The sequence below is a fragment of the Acanthaster planci genome, linkage group LG09, assembly GCF_054643075.1.
Source record: "Acanthaster planci isolate LZ-2023a linkage group LG09, COTS_SCS, whole genome shotgun sequence".
In the NCBI taxonomy this organism is placed as follows: Eukaryota; Metazoa; Echinodermata; class Asteroidea; order Valvatida; family Acanthasteridae; genus Acanthaster; species Acanthaster planci.
In genome coordinates this window covers 5,022,043-5,047,342 of record NC_141785.1, presented here as the reverse complement: position 1 = coordinate 5,047,342, position 25,300 = coordinate 5,022,043, and the positions used below count along the sequence as shown (strand labels likewise).

Sequence of the window (25,300 nt, the reverse complement as noted above, 5' to 3'; positions counted from 1 at the left end):
GTTTAAAGCTTGGTGGTTATTCCCTTTCTGTGGAATTTAGGGGGTAACAATATTTTTTTGATATTGGTAAAACTAATTCAGTAATATCGTGTGTATGGGCTATGGCGCAGCATTTCCTGTGTATTGTCTATGGGATTTTGTGCGCCACAACACACGTCTTCTCAACTACATCACATCGCTTAATTAAAAAGCTACCGGAAGAATATACATTACGTTACTAGTAAACAAATTAAAAACACTCTCAAAGATATTCAATTCCAAAAAAGGAAGAAAAATTACGCAAATAAAAAAAATTAATAATGGGACGTTAAAAAATGACATAAGTGTACAATGTACCACTATGACTCAATACATCACACAAAAAGTGTATATCCAAGAACCTAAATCATTTTTTTTTCTTCTTTTTCTCCCCTCTTCTTTTTGGCGCCCCCAAATGTGGCACCTGGGGTTCATGTCCCCCCTTGCTACCCCCATACATACGCCACTATTTCTATCTGCCATGATCTGCCCAGCTGCGTCCTGTCTGCGGACCTCAGCTCAGTCACATACCCAAATATTAATGGGACGGAGGGTTCGAAGTTGTTGGTCCTGAGGGTATGTTGGATGTACAAATAACCTAATCAGACAGTGGAAATAGGAAGCGTTTGAATAAATAAGTGATTAGTGGTGATGTCCAAATATCCATCACCGTCCGTGAGTCGTTCGTGTCGCGTCGTTGGTTAGAACCATTTTTTTTTCAATACATTGGGCCGGCCATATTTGCTTGACGTTCCTGGAGGGGGGCGAGTCGGTCAGGGGGCGAGTCGGCCAGGAGGCGAGTTGGTAAGAGGTGAGTCGGTCAGGGGGTGAGTTTATGAGGGGGCGAGTTGGAAAGGGGCGAGTTTACGAGGGGGCGAGTTTACGAAGGGGCGAGTTGGAAAGGGGCTAGTCGGTCAGGGGGCGAGTTGACCTGACACCGGTGACATTGATTTCAAGTGATGCCAATAGATAGAATAGAATAGAATAGAATTTGTGTGTTTTTGACCTCTGTCGCACATTCTGTTCCCAAGTAAAATTTAGAATTGATCTCCGGTAGAAGTAGGGTTGTACCGGTACATGTAGGTCAACTTGCCCCCTGGCCGACTCGCCCGTTACCAGCTGCCCCCTTACCAACTCGCCCCCTGACCGACGCACCCCCTGGCCGACTCGCCCCTTAGCCAACTCGCCCCTTAGCCAACTCGCCCCTTAGCCAACTCGCCCCTTAGCCAACTCACCCCCTGACCGACTCGCCCCCCTGGCAAACTTTCCCCCTAAGTTTGCCAAGCAGTTATGGCCGGCCCATTCACCATTTAATAAAAAACAATCAGTCTGAGATGGCATTGGTGATTGCTGCCCATAAAAATAGGTTCTGGGGTTTGCAACGGGCACTCAAAGTTGAGAATTATGATAGTTAAAATGTTTAAAACTTGGTGGATGTTCCCTTTCTGTCATGTCAATGGAACTTGGGGTAAAAATATTTTTTTTCATATTGGTAAAACTAATTCAATATTATCGTGTCTATGGGCCATGGTGCAGCATTTCCTGTGTATTGTCTGTGGGATCTTGTGCGCGGTGTCAAGACAACTCGCCCCTTACCAACTCGCCCCCTCGTAAACTCACCCCCTGACCGACTCGCCTCTTACCAACTCGCCTCCTGGCCGACTCGCCCCCTGACCGACTCGCCCCCTGACCGACTCACCTCTTACCAACTCACCCCCTGGCCGACTCGCCTCTTACCAACTCACCCCCTGACCGACTCGCCTCTTACCAACTCGCCTCCTGGCCGACTCGCCCCCTGACCGACTCGCCCCCTGACCGACTCGCCCCCTAGGAATGTCAAGCAAATATGGCCGGCCCAATGTATTAAAAAAAAAACCCAATGGTTCTGACCAACGACGCGACACGAACGACTCACGGACGGTGATGCATATTTGGACATCACCACTAATCACTTATTTATTCAAACGCTTCCTACGTCCACTGTCTGATTAGGTTATTTGTACATCCAACATACCCTCAGGATCAACAACTTCGAACCCTCCGTCCCATTAATATTTGGGTATGTGACTGTGTCTTCTTGTAGTGACCCGATATCCAGTTAGTTAGTTAGTTATAGTGTTCTGTTGCTAATTCACTCGACTGGGACCTCACATATACTGCGAAAATTGATTTAGGTTCTTGGATATACGCTTTTTGTGTGATGTACATGTATAAAGTCATAGTGGTACATTGTACACTAATGTCAATTTTTAACGTCCCATTATTAATTTTTTTTATTTGCGTAAGTTTTCTCCCTTTTTTGGAAATAAATATCTTGGAGAGTGTTTTTAACTTGTTTACTAGTAACGGGCACCAGATGACATGACTGTTTTTCCATGACGCCATGACACCGACAGTGCATGCTGGGATATAATTCAATATGGCCGATCAACAGTGTGATCCTTGATGACTGTACTTGCCGAATTAATCAGTATTTAGTGTTAATTGTGAACTAATAATTGCATCCTGTGAAGTTATTGGAACCTGAAAGTGTGTAGCGACCGTTACATCCTTTGTCATAAATCATGTCTCCTTACACTTCCGTAGGTTTGTGTCGCCGGACATTATGCCTAATATGTACCATTTTTTATCCGAAATAGTCCGCAAAGTTAATTAATATGGTAGAGTGTTGGTGTTGTGGCGCATAAAAATCCCACAGACAATACACAGGAAATGCTGCGCCATGGCCCATACACACGATAATACTGAATTAGTTTTACCAATATCAAAAAAATATTGTTACCCCCCAAATTCCACAGAAAGGGAATATCCACCAAGCTTTAAACAAACTCAACTTTGAGTACCCGTTGCAAACCCCAGAACCTATTCTTAAGGGCAACAATCACCGATTCCATCTCTGACTGATTGTATTTTTTATTAAATGGTGAATGGCCCGGCCATTCGTGCTTGGCAAACTTAGGGGGCGAGTTGGCTAGGGGGCGAGTCAGTCAGGAGGTGAGTCGGTCAGGGGGCGAGTCGGTAAGGGGGCGAGCTGGCTAGGGGGCAAGTTGGTAAGGAGCGAGTCAGCTGGGGGCGAGTCGGCTGGGGGCGAGTAGGTCAGGGGGCGAGTCGGCCAGGGGGCGAGTTGACCTACATTCTTGTGCGCCACAACACCAACCTTCTACCATATTAACTTTGCGGACTATTCCAGATACAAAATGGTATTAGGCATTATAATGTCCGGCGACGCAAACCTACAGAAGCGTTAAGGAGACATGGTTTATGACAAAGGGGCAAGTCATAATTATGAGAGATTTCTCAAGCTGCCGTTAACCTCAAAGTCGTGAAGCATTTCACAAGAGTTGCCGCTTCTCTTGGTGACTTTTTTGGGAGATGGCAAACTTCATGTCATTCATGCTGTCAGTGCTTTGATGGGTGCTGTTATCAACAACTGATCAAGGGAAGCCGACAGGTTAGCAAAGTCGCCCATCATGGTTACCCTATTTTAAACCCCAGTTGGTCTGAAGAATGATCCATGGGGTGAAGGACAGATTCTGTTTTGTATTCTGGAAAAGCCTGCCAAGATTGAAAAGCAGGTGAAATGAAAAACATGTATCGTGAAAAGACAAAAAAGTCATCTTGAAATTGGAAGGCTTTTCATTATTTTACTGTTGTATTTTGTTTACTCAACACTATTTCTTCACATAATACTGGCAGATTTTGTAATACAATCACAAATATTAGACACAAATATGATTTAAGTAAAAAAGAAATACATCTGTACACATATATGCAACATTAGGTATGGGGTGAAGCAGAGCTTTTGATCCCCAACCTGTGGACTAAGACGTTTAACAAAAGGAAGTAACTACAATATTAGGACGAACTACAACTTACAAGCAGGAGTAAGATATTTATTTACCCATCAAATGTTACAAGAGGCGATCAATTTGGTTTTCAGCTTTTTGACAAATAAGGATAAAATCAGAGATATTTTGATTGGTTAACTCAAGCGATTCCAGAAGCAGACACCCTGGTGAACGAGGCTGTTTTTTTAACATTGAAATTCTATTAGGACAGACATACAGATTATTCCTTGAAACACTTCTTGTTATATGAATGAATATCTGATGTTAAAGTAAAACTCGTACCAAAGAGCGCGGAAGTAGATTATTTATTCATGAATTTGGCCAAGATACATGTACTCCAATTTCCTCCTGCCTCTTCCAGATTATCGAAATCACACGAATTTCCGACGAATTCCCAGCGAGAGGTCTATTTTATCATCGGCACATCCATGTACATGTATGGTGTCCAACTAATGGTGTTTTGCAGATCAGGCGCTATTTGCGCCAGTTGTACTTTTCATTCATGAATCAATCAGTCATTCAATTCAATCCAGAAGAGGCAGAGAGAAAAAGGCGACGTGACTTGAACTGATCCAAGCGTAACAGTCTTGGTGGATTCCATTCCCAGAAAGACATGACTCTACATCAGTATTTTATAAGTACTTTATTTTAACAACCAAAAGCATGCAATCAAAAACCCTGCCTTGAACCAAGAAGATAATGGTCAAACTTTTCTCAGAATGTCTATAGGCCTAATCATAACCCCCTTGGGTGTGAGTAAATTCATATTAAAATTGGGGGATTGAGAAAGGTTACTATAGGTAACATTCAACACCGGCAAGCAAATCCACGGTCTTCCAAAAATAGTTGAACCTTGTTGGTTTTGTTACCCATTCTATTGATTCACCGCCAATTCATTGATTGGGACGGTTCATTACGTTTTACCGCTTGATTTTACCGCGTGGCGAACCAAACAAGGGAGGCCGACTGAGGAAGCCGACTGAAGAAGCCGGCTGCATTGTGTCACTATGTTTAATCCCCCATTATGCATTGTTTTCAATAAGCGAAGAGTGACAGATTCGGTAAAGCCTTGTGGAAAAGCCTCGCTGAGTTGAAAAGCGCATCAAAAATCACACATTAACCCTAACCCTCCTCAATCCTTCACCTGTTGGAGGATTGAGGAGGGTTAGGGTTAATGTGCCATCATCCTATTTCACCCTGCATTAACCTAATTCTGCGCGTGCTATTGGCGCTTATTTGCACCCCTGCAGGGAATATTGAGTGGAGTAATCTGTGGCGTGTTAAAGGGTAAAATAAAACCATATATGAAAACACGGCCCCAAATGGGCCCCATGTTGCCATGATATGAAACAACAGGTGTAATGTTGGTTTTCGATTTTGCCTTTTTTTTTTTTCTTTTTTTTTTGGCCCCCTCTTCTTTTGGCGCCCCAAAATGTGGCACCCGGGGCTCATGCCCCCCCCCATAGATACGCCACTGTTTCTATCTGCCATGAACTGCCCAGCTGTGTCCCTTCTGCGGACCTCAGTCACATACCCAAATATTAATGGGACGGAGGGTTCGAAGTTGTTGATCCTGAGGGTATGTTGGATGTACAAATAACTTAATCAGACAGTGGATGTGGGAAGCGCTAAGACGTTTGAATAAATAAGTGATTAGTGGTGATGTCCAAATATCCATCACCGTCTGTGAGTCATTCTTGTCGCGTCGGTCGTTAGAACCATTCAGGGTTTTTTTTACCCATTGGACGGTTCTAGGAGGCGAGTCGGTCAGGGGGCGAGTCAGTCAGGGGGCAAGTTGGTCAGGGGGCGAGTTGGTAAGGGGCGAGTCGGTCATTAGTGTTACATATAGAGGCATACGTGTAGCCTTTTTGTGCAGAATGGGTCACAAATATTATCTTACTGAGAGTACAGTTGTTAATAGACTGAGATCTGGATGATTTGCTAACTTTGACAAAACATACTCTGTGATTAAAAAACCTGAAAGATAACCTGTTCTCGTTATTTTTTGTCATTTTTTCCTTCTTAGATTTGGGAAGACCTTGTCGCCAGTTGAAGGTGGTTCAATAGCTGCCTACGTTGAGACCGGTTAACGCATCCCGCATCATGGTGTGAGTTGAAGGACCAGTGATGCATAGCTGCAGACAAAAGTTATGTCATAAATAGCACAGGTAAGAGTCACATGTTGCATATGATGGCTTTCAAAAGGTTGTATCTGGGAAAGGGGGCTATGCCCCCCCCCCCAAAAAAGGCAGTCAAGAGGTAATGAAGTTTCAAATAGCCCGATATGTTGCCAAACCCATCAAAAAAAAATCAAAAGCAAAACAAATCCACTCCCCTCTCTGAAATTTGGGTCCAGGATCCCTTTGGCTTTTGGTTAGCAAAAAACAATTCTTACACGGGGCAACCCTTACCTTGGGATGGCTGTGTATTCGCTCGTCACCCAGTGCCCAAACGACGCTGGGAAGGGCTCATTGCTTTGCACTGTGATAGGCTACATTGTGCATGACCTGTGACCACAAGGTTATCACTTCCTGTTATTGAAGCATTAAATTTTTTGGTTCGGGCAAAAGTGTCAGCTACTGTATATGATAAAAACAAGGCCTTTGTACAATCACAGTATGGTATTGAAGTATCACTGATCACGTGTCCTTTGGCAATATTTTTCAAATCGTTATCTTGATCAATTTTGGATGAACGAATAAAGTGTAGTGAAAATATTTTCAGCAGTGAGGAAAAAAAGAACAAAAAATTGAACTGATAATGTCGCTTGTATTTCAATGCGCCTGGCAGAAATCTACCCACAATGCTCTGCATGTTGTTAGCTGTGACCCCGTGTGACCTATTTCCTTCACTCAAATCTGTGCAAGGCCCTGAGCCCTTCCCAGCGCCCTGTTCAGGTGCTGAGTGACAAGCAAAGGGTCAAGATAAAGATTCAACTCTTGTAACCAGGGCAAGCTCATTGAATGCACCAACCGGACTGGATTGTTCTCATTTCCTGGCCTAAGTTTCCTTTTCCTTGCTGTTTCATTGCAAATTACCAAACATCAATGGTCAACATTTCCTGAGACATGTTCAAGGAGTAAATTTGGGTTTCAGAGTTTTGATAGAAAAACTCATAAAAGAAGCATCTTCCCAGTTGGCATAACGAATTGCCAAAAGATTGAGGTTACAGCGCCCTCAGTTGTCCAGAAAAGCATGTTGTCACTTTTTAATTCACTTCATCCAAAAGCAATGTTAAAATTTTCAAAATTACGATGTGCAGTGTTAGTTTAGTCCGTCAGAAGTCTTTTGAGTAACAGAGTCTTTGCTTCATGGTTCATTTTCTAACTAGAAAATGGTTGAAAAAAATGATAGACTTAGAGGAACTTAGGTCGAGTTCGGGCGGCCTACTCTTAATACCAGGCAGCCTGTTCTCTTCCTCGTGCTCAAACGGCAGGAACGGGACCCAAGAATACTGTTCTCAGAACAGGATCATACACCACCACTTCATAGGGTTGGCTGATTTAAATCACCTTGTTTTAAATCACTAATTTTAAGTGCAATTAAATTGAATGATTTTTTTAATCACTAATTTAAATCAACATGTTTAATTTTTTTAAGGCAGAAATGTTTCAGTTTGTAAATTCTTTTCAACTGATTGGTTTCTTTATGCAGGTTTAGCACATTTTAAAAAATAAATCCCTCCCTCTGTGAGCCTTTCAGTTCCCATTATTGATAAAAGTTATGAATGCACATGTGTTACTCACAGTTACTCACACCATGCTGAACCCAACAAGGTTATGCCGGATTTCAATGGACCCCAGGGGGTTAACCATGCTGAAGCCAACAAGGTTATGCCGGATTTCAATGGACCCCAGGGGGTTAACCATGCTGAAGCCAACAAGGTTATGCCGGATTTCAATGGTCCCTAGGGGGTTAACCATGCTGAACCCAACAAGGTTATGCCAGATTTCAATGGTCCCTAGGGGGTTAACCATGCTGAAGCCAACAAGGTTATGCCGGATTTCAATGGTCCCTAGGGGGTTAACCATGCTGAAGCCAACAAGGTTATGCAGGATTTCAATGGTCCCTAGGGGGTTAACCATGCTGAAGCCAACAAGGTTATGCAGGATTTCAATGGACCCTAGGGGGTTAACCATGCTGATCGAACCCAACAAGGTTATGTAGGATTTCAATGGACCCTACGGGGGTTAGCCATGCTGAAGCCAACAAGGTTATGCAGGATTTCAATGGTCCCTAGGGGTTTAACCATGCTGAACCCAACAAGGTTATGCAGGATTTCAATGGTCCCTAGGGGTTTAACCATGCTGACCCCAACAAGGTTATGCAGGATTTCAATGGTGCCGAGGGGGTTTGGAACTTACATGTATACATGTAAAATACACTTACTCCCTTTTACACATGTGTATTGATGCTGAAACAGTAATTCAGACGATACAGTTTGGGTTTTATTGGATGGACAAAAACTGAAAGTGAATGTCTAGAGAATGTGGCATGTGCTCATGCTGATATTATGCAAGAAGCAGAGTTCATTTAGGCTGTCCTCTTGTTTCAGTGCCTCACAGTCTGCATCACATTGCATCTGATTGTGTTCAGTACACCCCAGCCCAGTTAAGGGTCTAACCAGGCAGAGTTCATTTAGGCTGCCCTCTTGTTTCAGTGCCTCACAGTCTGCATGACATTGCATCTGATTGTGTTCAGTACACCCTAGCCCAGTTAAGGGTCTAACCAGGCAGAGTTCATTTAGGCTGCCCTCTTGTTTCAGTGCCTCACAGTCTGCATAACATTGCATCTGATTGTGTTCAGCACACCCTAGCCGAGATGAGGGTGTAACACTGCTCATACTGGTAGAACCTTGCATTTGTAGTTGGTAACTCGCATTACATGGTGACATAATTTGCATTACACTTTTTGACATGTTTGATGACATTTTTTAAACTGAAGACACTGCTTATTTTGGCAAATATCTTGTTTACAGAATCAAGGTCTGATAAGTTTAGAAAATTATCAAATCCAACAAATTACCTCTCATAATTTATTCAGCATGAGAAAAATTTGTTGTTTTGGTAACACGCGTTATGACGAAAATGCTTAATTCTTTGTGTGAAGATGAAATGTTTTGGAAGGTGGTGTGGAAATTTCCTCTGAAGAGACTGAAGTACATGCAGACCCGATTTGCTTCTCTAAATTGAATTAATAAAAGTGCTGGGTTTTTTTTTCTACCTGAGAAATACAAATTTAGTTAAGCATATATTTTAGCAGTTTAGATGACTAAAAACATCTGTTTAGCGTTTATAACTGTATTTCAATGGTCTCTAGGGGGTTTGGGTTAATAAAGTGATTAATATAGAGGCATAAATGTAGCCTTTTTGTGCAGAATGGGTCACAGATATTATCTTACTGAGAGTACAGTTGGTAATGGACTGAGATCTGGATGATTTGCTAACTTTAACAAAACATACTCTTTGATTAAAAACCTAAAGATACCTTTTCTTGTTATTTTTTGTCATTTTTTCCTTCTTAGATTTGGGAAGACCTTGTCGCCAGTTGAAGGTGGTGCAATAGCTGCCTACGTTGAGAGCGGTTAACGTATCCTGCATCATGGTGTGAGTTGAAGGACCAGTGATGCATAGCTGCAGACATAAGTTATGTCATCAGTAGCACAGGTAAGAGTCATGTGTTGCATATGATGGCTTTCAAAAGGTTGTATCTGGGAAAGGGGGCTATGCCCCTCCCAAAAAAAAGGCAGTCAAGAGGTAATGAAGTTTCCTTTCAAGTAGCCCTACATGTTGCCAAACCCATCAAAAAAATTCAAAAGCAAAACAAATCCACTCCCCTCTCTGAAATTTGGGTCCAGGATCCCTTTGGCTTTTGGTTAGCAAAAAACAATTCTTACACGGGGCAACCCTGACCTTGGGATGGCTGTGTATGCTAGCAAGACGGTGGGGACGAGATTCGCTCGTCACCCAGTGCCCAAACGACGCTGGGAAGGGCTCATTGCTTTGCACTGTGATAGGCTACATTGTGCATGACCTGTGACCACAAGGTTATCACTTCCTGTTATTGAAGCATTAAATTTTTTGGTTCGGGCAAAAGTGTCAGCTACTGTATATGATAAAAACAAGGCCTTTGTACAATCACAGTATGGTATTGAAGTATCACTGATCACGTGTCCTTTGGCAATATTTTTCAAATCGTTATCTTGATCAATTTTGGATGAACGAATAAAGTGTAGTGAAAATATTTTCAGCAGTGAGGAAAAAAAGAAAAAAATATTGAACTGACAACTGTCGGTTGTATTTCAATGCGCCTGGCAGAAATCTACCCACAATGCTCTGCATGTTGTTAGCTGTGATCCCGTGTGACATATTTCCTTCACTCAAATCTGTGCAAGGCCCTGAGCCCTTCCCAGCGCCCTGTTCAGGTGCTGAGTGACAAGCAAAGGGTCAAGATAAAGATTCAACTCTTGTAACCAGGGCAAGCTCATTGAATGCACCAACTGGACTGGAATTGTTCTCATTTCCTGGCCTAAGTTTCCTTTTCCTTGCTGTTTCATTGCAAATTACCAAACATCAATGGTCAACATTTCCTGAGACATGTTCAAGGAGTAAATTTGGGTTTCAGAGTTTTGATAGAAAAACTCATAAAAGAAGCATCTTCCCTGTTGGCAGAATGAATTGCCAAAAGATTGAGGTTACAGCGCCCTCAGTTGTCCAGAAAAGCATGGTGTCACTTTTTAATTCACTTCATCCAAAAGCAAAGTTAAAATTTTCAAAATTACGATGTGCAGTGTTAGTTTAGTCCGTCAGAAGTCTTATGAGTAACAGAGTCTTTGCTTCATGGTTCATTTTCTGACTAGAAATGGTTGGAAAAAATGATAGACATAGAGGAACTTAGGTCGAGTTCGGGCGGCCTACTCTTAATACCAGGCAGCCTGTTCTTGTCCTCGTGCTCAAACGGCAGGAACGGGACCCAAGAATACTGTTCTCAGAACAGGATCATACACCACCACTTCGTAGGGTTGGCTGATTTAAATCACCTTGGTTTAAATCACCAAGTTTAAGTGCAATTAAATTGAATAATTTTTTTAATCACTAATTTAAATCAACATGTTTAATTTTTTTAAGGCAGAAATGTTTCAGTTTGTAAATTCTTTTCAACTGATTGGTTTCTTTATGCAGGTTTAGCACATTTTAAAAAATAAATCCCTCCCTCTGTGAGCCTTTCAGTTCCCATTATTGATAAAAGTTATGAATGCACATGTGTTACTCACAGTTACTCACACCATGCTGAAGCCAACAAGGTTATGCAGGATTTCAATGGTCCCTAGGGGGTTAACCATGCTAAAGCCAACAAGGTTATGCCGGATTTCAATGGTCCCTAGGGGGTTAACCATGCTGAACCCAACAAGGTTATGCAGGATTTCAATGGTCCCTAGGGGGTTAACCATGCTGATCGAACCCAACAAGGTTATGTAGGATTTCAATGGACCCTACGGGGGTTAGCCATGCTCAAGCCAACAAGGTTATGTAGGATTTCAATGGACCCTACGGGGGTTAGCCATGCTGAAGCCAACAAGGTTATGCAGGATTTCAATGGTCCCTAGGGGTTTAACCATGCTGAACCCAACAAGGTTATGCAGGATTTCAATGGTCCCTAGGGGTTTAACCATGCTGACCCCAACAAGGTTATGCAGGATTTCAATGGTCCCCAGGCGTTAGCCATGCTGAACCCAACAAGGTTATGCAGGATTTCAATGGTCCCTAGGGGTTTAACCATGCTGAACCCAACAAGGTTATGCAGGATTTCAATGGTCCCTACGGGGGTTAGCCATGCTCAAGCCAACAAGGTTATGTAGGATTTCAATGGACCCTACGGGGGTTAGCCATGCTGAAGCCAACAAGGTTATGCAGGATTTCAATGGTCCCTAGGGGTTTAACCATGCTGAAGCCAACAAGGTTATGCAGGATTTCAATGGTCCCTAGGGGTTTAACCATGCTGACCCCAACAAGGTTATGCAGGATTTCAATGGTGCTGAGGGGGTTTGGAACTTACTTGTATACATGTAAAATACACTTACTCCCTTTTACACATGTGTATTGATGCTGAAACAGTAATTCAGACGATAAAGTTTAGGTTTTATTGGATGGACAAAAACTGAAAGTGAATGCCTAGAGAATGTGGCATGTGCTCATGCTGATATTATGCAACAAGCAGAGTTCATTTAGGCTGCCCTCTTGTTTCAGTGCCTCACAGTCTGCATCACATTGCATCTGATTGTGTTCAGTACACCCCAGCCCAGTTGAGGGTCTAACCAGGCAGAGTTCATTTAGGCTGCCCTCTTGTTTCAGTGCCTCACAGTCTGCATCACATTGCATCTGATTGTGTTCAGTACACCCCAGCCCAGTTAAGGGTCTAACCAGGCAGAGTTCATTTAGGCTGCCCTCTTGTTTCAGTGCCTCACAGTCTGCATCACATTGCATCTGATTGTGTTCAGTACACCCCAGCCCAGTTAAGGGTCTAACCAGGCAGAGTTCATTTAGGCTGCCCTCTTGTTTCAGTGCCTCACAGTCTGCATCACATTGCATCTGATTGTGTTCAGTACACCCCAGCCCAGTTAAGAGTCTCACCAAGCAGAGTTCATTTAGGCTGCCCTCTTGTTTCAGTGCCTCAGTCTGCATCACATTGCATCTGATTGTGTTCAGTACACCCCAGCCCAGTTGAGGGTCTAACCAGGCAGAGTTCATTTAGGCTGCCCTCTTGTTTCAGTGCCTCACAGTCTGCATGACATTGCATCTGATTGTGTTCAGTACACCCCAGCCCAGTTAAGGGTCTAACCAGGCAGAGTTCATTTAGGCTGCCCTCTTGTTTCAGTGCCTCACAGTCTGCATAACATTACATCTGATTGTGTTCAGCACACCCCAGCCCAGTTAAGGGTCTAACCAGGCAGAGTTCATTTAGGCTGCCCTCTTGTTTCAGTGCCTCACAGTCTGCATCACATTGCATCTGATTGTGTTCAGTACACCCCAGCCCAGTTGAGGGTGTAACACTGCTCATACTGGTAGAACCTTGCATTTGTAGTTGGTAACTCGCATTACATGGTGACGTAATTTGCATTACACTTTTTGACATGTTTGATGACATTTTTTAAACTGAAGACACTGTTTATTTTGGCAAATATCTTGTTTACAGAATCAAGGTCTGATAAGTTTAGAAAATTATCAAAGCCAACAAATTACCTCTCATAATTTATTCAGCATGAGAAAAATTTGTTGTTTTGGTAACACGCGTTATGACGAAAATGCTTAATTCTTTGTGTGAAGATGAATTGTTTTGGAAGGTGGTGTGGAAATTTCCTCTGAAGAGACTGAAGTACATGCAGACCCGATTTGCTTCTCTAAATTGAATTAATAAAAGTGCTGGGTTTTTTTTTTCTACCTGAGAAATACAAATTTAGTTAAGCATATATTTTAGCAGTTTAGATGACTAAAAACATCTGTTTAGCGTTTATAACTGTATTTCAATGGTCTCTAGGGGGTTTGGGTTAATAAAGTGATTAATATAGAGGCATAAATGTAGCCTTTTTGTGCAGAATGGGTCACAGATATTATCTTACTGAGAGTACAGTTGGTAATGGACTGAGATCTGGATGATTTGCTAACTTTAACAAAACATACTCTTTGATTAAAAACCTAAAGATACCTTTTCTCGTTATTTTTTGTCATTTTTTCCTTCTTGGATTTGGGAAGACCTTGTCGCCAGTTGAAGGTGGTTCAATAGCTGCCTACGTTGAGACCGGTTAACGTATCCCGCATCATGGTGTGAGTTGAAGGACCAGTGATGCATAGCTGCAGACATAAGTTATGTCATCAGTAGCACAGGTAAGAGTCATGTGTTGCATATGATGGCTTTCAAAAGGTTGTATCTATGCCCCCCCCCCAAAGGCAGTCAAGAGGTAATGAAGTTTCCTTTCAAATAGCCCTACATGTTGCCAAACCCATCAAAAAAATTCAAAAGCAAAACAAATCCACTCCCCTCTCTGAAATTTGGGTCCAGGATCCCTTTGGCTTTTGGTTAGCAAAAAACAATTCTTACACGGGGCAACCCTGACCTTGGGATGGCTGTGTATGCTAGCAAGACGGTGGGGACGAGATTCGCTCGTCACCCAGTGCCCAAACGACGCTGGGAAGGGCTCATTGCTTTGCACTGTGATAGGCTACATTGTGCATGACCTGTGACCACAAGGTTATCACTTCCTGTTATTGAAGCATTAAATTTTTTGGTTCGGGCAAAAGTGTCAGCTACTGTATATGATAAAAACAAGGCCTTTGTACAATCACAGTATGGTATTGAAGTATCACTGATCACGTGTCCTTTGGCAATATTTTTCAAATCGTTATCTTGATCAATTTTGGATGAACGAATAAAGTGTAGTGAAAATATTTTCAGCAGTGAGGAAAAAAAGAAAAAAAAATTGAACTGATAACCCACAATGCTCTACATGTTGTTAGCTGTGATCCCGTGTGACATATTTCCTTCACTCAAATCTGTGCAAGGCCCTGAGCCCTTCCCAGCGCCCTGTTCAGGTGCTGAGTGACAAGCAAAGGGTCAAGATAAAGATTCAACTCTTGTAACCAGGGCAAGCTCATTGAATGCACCAACTGGACTGGAATTGTTCTCATTTCCTGGCCTAAGTTTCCTTTTCCTTGCTGTTTCATTACAAATTACCAAACATCAATGGTCAACATTTCCTGAGACATGTTCAAGGAGTAAATTTGGGTTTCAGAGTTTTGATAGAAAAACTCATAAAAGAAGCATCTTCCCAGTTGGCATAACGAATTGCCAAAAGATTGAGGTTACAGCGCCCTCAGTTGTCCAGAAAGGCATGGTGTCACTTTTTAATTCACTTCATCCAAAAACAAAGTTAAAATTTTCAAAATTACGATGTGCAGTGTTAGTTTAGTCCGTCAGAAGTCTTATGAGTAACAGAGTCTTTGCTTCATGGTTCATTTTCTGACTAGAAAATGGTTGAAAAAAATGATAGACTTAGAGGAACTTAGGTCGAGTTCGGGCGGCCTACTCTTAGTACCAGGCAGCCTGTTCTTGTCCTCATGCTCAAATGGCAGGAACGGGACCCAAGAATACTGTTCTCAGAACAGGATCATACACCACCACTTCATAGGGTTGGCTGATTTAAATCACCTTGTTTTAAATCACCAAGTTTAAGTGCAATTAAATTGAGTGATTTTTTTTTAAAAATCACTAATTTAAATCAACGTTTATTTTTTTAAGGCAAAAATGTTTCAGTTTGTAAATTCTTTTCAACTGATTGTTTTCTTTATGCAGGTTTAGCACATTTTAAAAAATAAATCCCTCCCTCTGTGAGCCTTTCAGTTCCCATTATTGATTAAAATTATAAATGCACATGTGTTACTCACAGTTACTCACACCATGCTGAACCCAACAAAGTTATGCAGGATTTCAATGGACCCCAGGGGGTTGGGGACGTATACATGTAAAGTCACATACAGTGTACTCTCTTTTACACTTGCATCTTGATGCTGAAACAGTAATTCAGACGATAAACTTTTGATTTTATTGGATGGACAAAAACTGAAAGTGAATGCCTAGAGAATGTGGCATGTGCTCATGCAGATATTCTGCAACAAGCAGAGTTCATTTAGGCTGCCCTCTTGTTTCAGTGCCTCACAGTCTGCATGACATTGCATCTGATTGTGTTCAGTACACCCTAGCCCAGTTAAGGGTCTAACCAGGCAGAGTTCATTTAGGCTGCCCTCTTGTTTCAGTGCCTCACAGTCTGCATGACATTGCATCTGATTGTGTTCAGTACACCCTAGCCCAGTTAAGGGTCTAACCAGGCAGAGTTCATTTAGGCTGTCCTCTTGTTTCAGTGCCACACAGTCTGCATGACATTGCATCTGATTGTGTTCAGCACACCCCAGCCCAGTTAAGAGTCTCACCAAGCAGAGTTCATTTAGGCTGCCCTCTTGTTCCAGTGCCTCACAGTCTGCATCACATTGCATCTGATTGTGTTCAGCACACCCCAGCCCAGTTAAGGGTCTAACCAGGCAGAGTTCATTTAGGCTGCCCTCTTGTTTCAGTGCCTCACAGTCTGCATCACATTGCATCTGATTGTGTTCAGTACACCCCAGCCCAGTTAAGGGTCTAACCAAGCAGAGTTCATTTAGGCTGCCCTCTTGTTTCAGTGCCTCAGTCTGCATCACATTGCATCTGATTGTGTTCAGCACACCCCCAGCCCAGTTAAGGGTCTAACCAGGCAGAGTTCATTTAGGCTGCCCTCTTGTTTCAGTGCCTCAGTCTGCATCACATTGCATCTGATTGTGTTCAGCACACCCCAGCCCAGTTAAGGGTCTAACCAGGCAGAGTTCATTTAGGCTGCCCTCTTGTTTCAGTGCCTCACAGTCTGCATCACATTGCATCTGATTGTGTTAAGCACCCCAGCCCAGTTGAGGGTGTAACACTGCTCATACTGGTAGAACCTTGCATTTGTAGTTGGTAACTCGCATTACATGGTGACGTAATTTGCATTACACTTTTTGACATGTTTGATGACATTTTTTAAACTGAAGACACTGTTTATTTTGGCAAATATCTTGTTTACAGAATCAAGGTCTGATAAGTTTAGAAAATTATCAAAGCCAACAAATTACCTCTCCTAATTTATTCAGAATGAGAAAAATTCTTGTTTTGGTAACACGTGTTATGACCAAAATGCTTCATTCTTTGTGTGATAATGAAATATTCTGGAAGGTGGTGTGGAAATTTCCTCTGAAGAGACTGAAGTAGACCCGATTTGCTTCTCTAAATTGAATTAATAGAAGTGCTGGCATTTTTTTCCACCTGAGAAATACAAATTTAGTTAAGCATATATTTTAGCAGTTTGGATGACTAAAAACATCTGTTTAGCATTTGTAACTGTATTTCGATTCGTCCCTAGGGGGTTTGGGTTAATAAAGTGATTTTAATCAAGCCTAAGTCATTGCTCTTTTAATCACAAAGGACCTGGATCAGAAACAAAACAAGACTACTTTTTTTTGTGCAAAGAAGAGCAAGGTAACGTACATGTACCAGCATGTTGTACAGGTCGACATGTACATGTACCAGCATGTTGTACAGGTCGACATGTACATGTACCAGCATGTTGTACAGGTCGACATGTACATGTACCAGCATGTTGTACAGGTCGACATGTACATGTACCAGCATGTTGTACAGGTCGACATGTACATGTACCAGCATGTTGTACAGGTCGACATGTACATGTACCAGCATGTTGTACAGGTCGACATGTACATGTACCAGCATGTTGTACAGGTCTACATGTACATACATACACGTATATCATGTAAGATAAGTACATGCACATGTACAGTACATGTGGTTGATGGCGTGTTTTTCACTCATTAGTTATTTGATACACATAGAAGGACCCTGTTCTTGTGGACTCCAGTTTAGTCAAAACTTAGAAGTTCTGTGACAACCTGGTAGGCATTTTATCCTTGGTGCATGTACTGCACATGTCTCTGAAGGAAGTGTCTTCAGCAGGTAGTGTACATGTGCATGTAGTGCTAGGTGCTACTATGCATTGCATTAGGTTTAGTCAATACATGTATTCAAGATGATCTGTGAATTTAGTCAGTTACTTGATTTCAATTAGATTTCTTAATTCAAATCCAAATTTGGTTAATTTTATAGCAAAAGAGATAAATGAATGAAAATTAATTCACATGCAGCTAACATGTCTCCAATTTTTTTTTAAATAAAAAAATCTGATTTAAATTTTAAAAAAATCTGCTTGAAATAAAAATATTCCCAACCCTGCCTCCTGAGATGTTGATTTTTGCACAACTGCACAAAATAGCGAGATGGCTTACAATGCCGGAGACATGGGAAGTTTTGCAAAATTAACATTACAAAATTTCCATAACACAGAAATGAATGTTTCTTTTTGAATAGAAAAGAATTCAGCACAGTTATCCAAACAGTAACTCTTGGAGAACGGACATGGACGCCGCCATATTGCATGTTGCTTGCCACTAACTACCAGTGATAATCGGTTGTATGTTTCTGGCGTTTGACCAGCCGACCCACGAACAACAAATCAAGCTGTTTGTGAGCATATGAGTGCAAGCCAACTGAACTCAGCCTTAGTGTCAAATCCAATTACAATGCAGACTGTTTTGTATGAAATAAGGTGTAAAATGAAGGATTGGACAAAGATCCTTGAATGTTTGTCAGAATTGTCTCAGTGTTTTGCTGTAACTCATTCTTCTGTGTTTAATTTCATCTCAGACATTGTTGACATGGCAGCTGTGCGTTAGAACTATATCTACAATGCCGATGAGAAGAGCGCCCTCGCCTCACTCAATAAGGAGAGAAGCAAGATGGACGACAAGATCCAATAGGACTTCCTAGAGATGATCCACAAGCATGTCAAGGAGAGGATAGATGCCAGTCCTCGCCTCAGTGAGGAGGAAGAGTTTTCTGAGACTGCGTGAGGGATCTTCGTCAGAATCCTAGGCATTGATTCACAAAAAGGCAAGGAAAGGACTCGATCTTCTCAGACATGTCAGAAATGTAGTTCTTTGCTTCCACCTTCTTGATGGAGCAAGTCTGTCTGCATTTGTACACTACTCAAAAGGATCAAAGGATCAGATTTTTACAAAAAGGATTCGCATTTTAACAAATATGAGTGTCATTTAATGTGGTTATGTTCTGGCAACAAAAGTTCAATGCAAATTTTCTTTACAGAGAACTGAAGTCCTATGACATTAAAACACACTTGGTCAGCACCTTATCGAGGTCTCCTACACAGCCCTAAAAATGATAAAAGTGGAGTTTTTGGAGAATTAGGATTTATGATTCAGAACCACATCCTGCTCGTGTGAGGGCGCTATTTATGATTCAGAACCACATCCTGCTAACGTGAGGGCGCTATTTATGATTCAGAACCCCATCTTGCTAACTTGAGGGCGCTATTTATGATTCAGAACCACATCCTGCTAACTTGAGGGCGCTATATATGATTCAGAACCACATCCTGCTAACTTGAGGGCGCTATTTAGGATTTAGAACCACATCCTGCTCTCTTGAGGGCGCTATTTATGATTCAGAACCACATCCTGCTCGTGTGAGGGCGCTATTTATGATTCAGAACCCCATCTTGCTAACTTGAGGGCGCTATTTATGATTCAGAACCACATCCTGCTAACTTGAGGGCGCTATATATGATTCAGAACCACATCCTGCTAACTTGAGGGCGCTATTTAGGATTTAGAACCACATCCTGCTCTCTTGAGGGCGCTATTTATGATTCAGAACCACATCCTGCTCGTGTGAGGGCGCTATTTATGATTCAGAACCACATCCTGCTAACTTGAGGGCGCTATTTAGGATTTAGAACCACATCCTACTTTCTTGAGGGCGCTATTTATGATTCAGAACCACATCCTGCTAACGTGAGGGCGCTATTTATGATTCAGAACCACATCCTGCTAACGTGAGGGCGCTATTTATGATTCAGAACCACATCCTGCTAACTTGAGGGCGCTATTTATGATTCAGAACCACATCCTGATAACGTGAGGGCGCTATTTATGATTCAGAACCACATCTTGCTAACGTGAGGGCGCTATTTATGATTCAGAACCACATCCTGCTAACTTGAGGGCGCTATTTATGATTCAAAATGATATCCTGATAATGTGGGGGCGCTATTTATGATTTAGAATAATATTCTGCTCATGTGGGGGTGCTATTTTTGATTCGGAAATTATAACAGCTGAGAAATGAAGCACTTCCAAGATAAGATATGCATCGCTATGTGAAAAAATAAACGTTTCGACCTTTAGAAAACCAATGCATACATCCATACCACATATAAATGTATAAAACATTTTTTAATTACTTACAAAAATAACAACTGATATATTTCCTAGTTTGTGCATCAGCAAAGTTCATTTCTGACCAAAGGACCCTCTGTTGCCAAGAAAATTGCGCCCTCTCTTGGTCAAGCTTGGGGCTCAGTGGACTCTGAAACATCATGCATTATCTCTCGTTGTATTAATGAAGTAAACACCTGGCTGAAACTTTCAGAGACAAAAAATATCTGATCTTTTTATTTTTTTGAGTAGTATGTTGGTAAGCAGTACAATGCCGCTATAATGAACAAGGCAGGGTCAATACACAATGTTTGGTGTAGCATACCTCCCCAACTGTTCCAATTTAATTGCGTAATATTTCAAAGGCCTAAAAATTGAACAATTTTTTTTGAAAAGGAGAAAAAAATTCTTGCAAGACGGCACTCTTTGCTATGTCGTAAAATAGTAGTTCTGATTTTTGAATTTTCAGTGTTGAATCTTAGCTTTCGAGTCTTTACCATCAGTCTTAAATTTGCTTCTTTAATTTTAAAGCAAGTAAAAGTGCATGGAAAATTTGGGAGCCAAGGGCCCTGTTTTGTATGTCCAATTGTTCAGCATAGTGACATTGTACTGTATTCATGACATCAGGGGTACTTTTGTACATTCAGTTCGGTCAGACACAGTCGATCAGATTGCTTTGAAACAAAACCTACTGTTCACAAATTAGTTTATATAACTTATCATAATGCATCTACTTTCATATTTACCCACATTTAAATATTCATGTGTACGTAGGTTTTCAAGATACTCCACTCCAAAAATTCCAATAATGTATTTGTATGAAGACGTTATTACCATTTTGAAAAACTGTAGACATTTGATAGACAGGACTCGCATGAAAGTTTGTACCTCTTGCATGCTTTGAACATAGCCAGAGTTGCACATAGCCAGAGCATTAGAAAAAAGAAATATAGAAAATAGAAAAAAGTCTGACTAAAAATTATCACAAAATAGCAAGTGACAAATTGTTGGCTCAGTGCTAATAGGTCATTAATGAAAAACTGTAATTTTTGAAAAAAGTCTTATTCTCGGCATGAAAAAATCTTTTAATGAAACAAACATTTAACTTTTAGTCATAAAACTAGTTTTTCTTACAGCTGACATATATAAATTTCAACCAAATTTCATTCTCAAATTGATGTTTACAACAGTATTTTTCACCAAGTACCTTTCAGCACTGACACAAAATTTGTTTCGTTTGAAAATATTGCCTTCCAAAAATGCCTTTGTATGTGAAATAGTCACCACTTACTGCTGTAACCACTTAATTTCTATTTGCAAGTGAAATAAATGTTTATTTATTTAAACTAACAGAACAAGTTGTTTGTATAATCTGTTTGAGAAATGTATTGCTTTGCCACTTAGTCATTCCCCAGTCTTAACCATCTCACACTGCCAGAGTTACATCTGTTTCCCATCTTTAGATTTTACATTACAGCCTCATCCTAAGCCCTGCCAGTCTTAAACATCTTCCAAGCTCCTTATAAAGTTCCCCCTTAGAGCCTTTTAGTCTTAGTCCCACAAGGGCTACAATAAACCAACTGGCAATATGGAACATTAAGAAGCTATGTCCTTCATCAACCCTATGAGATCCTTGGAGCTTTAATACTGATAGTCCCATGCCCTCAGCCATCTACTCTACCCTTCCTATCAGCTCTCAGACTTCCAGCCCCTAGGCCTTCCACCCTTGCCTATCTCCAGTACAGAGTTTGGCTGAAAAATATTCTAAGTCCAAACAATGAAAGGTTTAACATTTAGAAACGAACACATTTCTTCAAGAAAGTGCCGTGGCATAGCGGTTAAGGACACTAACTGCAATGCACAAGGACCTGGGTTCAATCCCAGGTGGGCATGCACAATTTTGTTAAAAAACTTAGTATATAAAAAAAAAAAAAAAAAAAAAACCTCCTTTTCCGGGGACCCCGGGATTTGAACCGGGATCCCCTGGCCTGGCAGCCAGCTCGCTAACCACCAGGCCGTACACCTCTTGATAGAAATAATTTCGGAACTTATATTTAAAGGTTAGGATTGCGCAATTTCAAAAAAAGGTCAGAGGGAACAGCTCATTTGCATGTATTTGAATAACAAAAGCAGAATATTTGAATATGCCAAAAGACAGAATACACAAACTATTCAGGATCTGCATATTCATCAGTATCAGTAGTAGATTCATAATATATTTAGAAGCCTTCCTATATTCAAACCCCTTCAAAAAATCCATTTCTACAGGTAAATTATGGTTTTCACAACAAATTTGAACTATTTGAGATTCTGCTATGACTGAAATTTCAGGGTGGTAGCAAGCCTCCAAGTCTATCTTGCTCGATACTTTCTAGGAACATGATGGGCATTACAAGTACCTGCTTATTTTGAATAAGAAGTTCCTACAATCCGATGAAAATTATGCCTAAAATCTTGAAAATTCAGGAAAAATTAAAAAGCAATAAAATGGTAAAAAATCAGTTAATTTCTCCAGGGTTCTCAAGAATTTATGAGTCCTATTTCACGTCTTAATTAAAGGGATATTAGCGATTACTTTTTGCAATTACGAACAGTACGTATGATGGACATTTTCAATTGCTCCACTTGAGCGAACAAGTTGTCTAATGCTTTGTAATTTTTATTTACTCAGATATGACATTAAGAAAAAGTAACTTAAAATATGCTTGATTTCTTTCTGTCTAGACAAAAACACACCCTGTAAAGTAGTTCTAAAATATGGGTTTGTAGTGCAAAAAAAATTTACTCGTATTCCCTGCTCCAAAAAGCCTAAAACTGTTCCAAACACGTCAAAAAGGCTGAAACTGTGTACCATCCGAAGATAATCTCTACACTTTTTTTCTGAAAATCTAATCTTTGAGCGTTGTAGCATCTGGTCTGTGCTGTCTAGGTTTGTCGAGGGAAGCCCTGGCTAATACCACAGCAGACGGGAACCACTTCGGCCTCGCTTCTGATTTTTGCCTACAGGAACAAGAAAAAAAAAGCAAGAGTGTTTCAGGACATTATATTACATACATGTAGGCCGGTGGATGTTTAGTCATCGGCAAATGAAACTAACAGTATTAAGCAGGCTACGAGTAGACAGCGCCCTCTGTCCTACGTAATTAAGCCCATAAAAATTCTCAGATTATCACAAAATTCAAACTATGTTTGGTAGTCTGGTGAACAGCGTGCACATCTAAAACCACAACATACACTCCCAGCTGGCTGAGTGCAATCCAAAGCTGTCATCCTTTCTCATCCCAGAAAATAAAGAATGTTTTTGGTTATTTCTAAATTGACTCTAATATTTCAGAAGAGTGTTACTTTTTCGTGTTATTTTTTGTAGCTCTGGAAACGTTTTTTTATTAAAGGGAAAGAAAACTGAAATTATGAGAACTCACAATGATTTTGTTCGCGCAGACCCAGTCAAAGTATGAACTTTTGTGTCGGGGAAATAAAGATACTGTGCACGTGTCCAGCAAAATTACTTTAGTAACATTTGCCAACGGCTACATTCCACTGTCATTACATTAGATTATTGAGAAAACTGAATGACAAGATTAAGGAATAGCTTAAATGTTTTTCAATAAAGTGCTCCCACCTCATTAAAGGTAGCTGCAATCAATTTCTTTGAATGCACCTTTGTGGCTCAGTTAATCTTCTTTTCAATTTTTTCTTTTAATTTTACTATTTCACAGGGTATTTTACGACCTATTTTGGTTTTTTATGCTAATGATGAGTATCTCCATATTAATGAGCAGAACTGTGATGTCATCGCAGGACGAAAACCTCAATGCTTTATACACAAATCCTGCAATTTTGTAGATGTTACTGGACTCAGTTTTCCTTTCTTTGTCAATTTATTGTTTATGTGCATAGCAACAAGGAAGTATAAATCCTCTCCCCTCAGAACGTTTTCAGTGGGTAAACTCTGCATTCACAGTTTGAAACACCTACATGTATGCACTGAAGCATGTGTTCCGTAGATGACTTCAAGCAACAGCACCCTCAGTTGTCGAGGGAAACATGAATAACTTCAACCATTAGGCCGTCAGCTGAGACTTAGGAACAGGCTGTAAAAATGGGTTCCGTTTCAGCAATGCTGGGAATACTTTCTGAATGCATAAATGCGAGGTTCTGTACATCCCAAACGTTATTTAAAAGTTCTCCAAATAAATCCTGCAGTTTTTTTTAGTAATTCCATCTCAAAGTTTGCCATAGTCTTGTGCATGTATGCTAAAATCCTCCCCCACATAAGTGTGGGTCGGGTCTCCTAGTGATAGTTACCTAGTGACAATTTCCCATGTGCCTATTACAATTTGCTGAAATGACTTGATTATGCATGCTGCCCCTTACCCACCACAATGCAATGTGGTCCTGCCGCCATGTTTATCCTTCTTTTCAAAGTGGAGAAGTTCCCCGGAGCCAAAGTGGGGAAGGATGGGCGAGAGCGGCTGGACAGGGCAAGTATCACTAGGAGACCTGACCCACACTTATGTAGGGGAGGAGTCTCCTACGTTCACACACCCCTGTCCAGCCTACATACGCAGAGTAGCACCGTACCCTGAGGAGGGTCAGCAATGGGAGAGTAATTACAAGAAAACATAGGCGGGCGCTACTCAAGGGAACACTCACTATTCTAGAGCAAAGTAACAACATCTACGATGAGGAATTCTTTGTTCGGTGAGGGACAGCACTGGATGCTGTCCCTCACACTGAGCATAGAGTTGCACCGTGAGTCGTCTCACTCCGCAGGACATCCTTCAGGTAGCACTCGGTGAAGGTGGAAGGAGATTTCCAACAAGCCGCCTTGCAAATGTCCACCAAGGAGACACCTCTGAAGAACGACCAGGACGCAGAGGTGGCCCGAACATCATGGGCTCTGATGTGAAATCGAGTCGTCTCGTCATGTCGAATCGGCCAGTCTTGATTGGCAAAGATGATGTGACTATGGTGTCCTTCGCCGCTGGATCAAAGGGTTTTGTGGTTGTGATGAAAAGTCTGGAACCAGTCTCACGGGAACGTTTGGTCCTCGCGAGATACCATTTGAGGGTACGAACCAGACACCATTTCTTGTTGGAGCTATCTGCCGAAAGAGAGGTTATGTCAGGGACGAAAATGTCCGGAGGCCAGAAGACAGGCGTCTGGTTCTTTGTCAGGAATTCGATGGCTGGGATAAGACGAACTCCGTGCGGCTCCCAGTGTATGTTACTTTCAGCAGTTGACAGGGCATACAGTTCACTGCCACGTCTGGAGGTAACGACCACCAGGAGGAATGCCAGCTGGATGCAAAGATGAAGATCAGATGCATCGGACAGCGGTTCGAGGACGGGCAAAACGTTGCCAAGGTCCCAGGAAAGAACAAGGCGTTTGACGTGAAGACGCTCGACAAACATTCCCCGAAGTAGATGGAGGATGGCAGTGATAAACTGTTGATCCATCGTTGAACCCTGAATAAACAGCTGCCAGGGCCGACCGGTAGTTGCGGAT

General features: G+C 41.5%; 1 long non-coding RNA gene and 1 pseudogene across 2 annotated transcripts in view; one reads left to right on the top strand and one right to left on the bottom strand.

Moving 5' to 3' along the window:
• The first annotated feature begins 12,808 nt into the window (after nucleotides 1-12,808).
• On the top strand, nucleotides 12,809-21,147 carry LOC110977013 (uncharacterized). The gene is made up of 2 exons (XR_015426300.1): nucleotides 12,809-13,747; nucleotides 18,201-21,147. It is a non-coding gene; the product is annotated as an uncharacterized LOC110977013 (long non-coding RNA).
• Nucleotides 21,148-22,120: 973 nt separating this feature from the next.
• The window catches only part of LOC110989431 (uncharacterized), a 36,012-nt pseudogene continuing 32,832 nt past the window's right edge, over nucleotides 22,121-25,300 (bottom strand). The window contains exon 8 of the transcript XR_015426299.1: nucleotides 22,121-22,789. The product of XR_015426299.1 is annotated as an uncharacterized LOC110989431 (transcript). The remainder of the gene's footprint in view (nucleotides 22,790-25,300) is intronic.